Genomic DNA, 1,495 nt, shown 5'->3' on the forward strand with positions numbered 1-1,495 from the left:
TTTTTAAGCTCTTTCGATTGGAATTTCAGTCTTAGTCCAAAAGCAGCATGAAAAGCCCCTATGCTAGTATCCATTAATTTTAGAAGAGTTGAACGAATTTTTTGATAGCGGTATCTCGTAGAGGTTAACAAGAAGAACATTTGTGCTAAATCTCATTGTTTGGAAATGATTTTTACTATTGTTTATCAACAATTGAAATTTGGCAAAGTGCATTTCTTAACCTTTCACTGCTTACGAAGCAAGAACCGTTACAAAATTGCTATTTTATTTTTTTTCAAAAAATTGTATTTATTTGATTTAATTTAATTTTTATAATGAAAAAAAAGAACAAACATGTTTTAATCATTAGAATATAATAATTATTCATTGTTACGACATATTTATTGCTACCAGCTCATCAAAGTCAGAACAGATATTTTTATCTTTCTATAATATTCTTGACTTTAGTGGTATCTTCTTTACTTAATTGTATTACAGTAATAATGAAATTAACAATTTTCAAAAATACTTCAGAATATGTACAGTGTCTTCTGTCAAGTAATAGACTAATCTTAAAAACCGAAAAAGTTATGTTACATGTTGTCAATTCTATTTTTACAAGCTTTCTTTGATTCCATAGCAGAATTGTACTTTATTTTAAATGACAGAAATAGCCAGTTTGGAATTGGTATGGATTTTGCTGAACTGTTACTTTGACAAGTTCAAGAATACAAAAGTAAATATAATTTACAGGGGTTTCAAGGTACTTACTTCTAGTACGCACTGTATTCAAGCAGTTGTAAACTAGAAAATTCTTTGTAATTTGATTATATTCTAGCATTTTTAACGTCAATTTGTCCGTGCTTATTTGTATGATAGTATAATAGCATTATGAAATACATTGTCAATCTCGATGATAAAAACTGCAATATCCTTATTATGAAAAGTCGATTTAACGAAGGACATTCACAAGGGCGTGTGAAGTTAGCGGCAAAGGTGGGAGAAAAAATTTTTGGGTAAAGATTGTACTCCAGGAAGGAGTGTACCACAGAGATGATTCAAAAAATTAAAAAAAAACAATCTCGTCATAAATGAGGTTTCAGAGACGACAATTACTATTGCTATTAAAAATGACCACACTAAAATGTTCTACATCTCCTAACAAATATATAGATAGTACTGTTAGCAGAGTCGTTTGTACTCTTCCTTTTGTTCAATATTTTGACACAAGAAAATTAATAATGATATGGTAATATCAAGAGATACGGTAGTGTTTCGTGCGCCAAGCATAAATCGCCACCATCTTTTTCTTACGTGACGACAAGGCATTGCCGTATTCCTATACAAGCTATAGGATGATTTTTGCAGGTTATAATTTTTGAAATAAACATATGTTTCTTATTATAACATAAAGATGGACTAAAAACTCATAAGATTGGTCAACTGCAAGACACTATTGGATGAATCCGTTATGCGTTTGTCAATGGATGGAGTCATATAATTTGAAAAAACATGT

Source organism: Chelonus insularis, unplaced genomic scaffold (genome assembly GCF_013357705.1).
Source record: "Chelonus insularis isolate UGA/USDA-ARS -01 unplaced genomic scaffold, ASM1335770v1 contig_396_pilon, whole genome shotgun sequence".
Taxonomy (NCBI): Eukaryota; Metazoa; Arthropoda; class Insecta; order Hymenoptera; family Braconidae; genus Chelonus; species Chelonus insularis.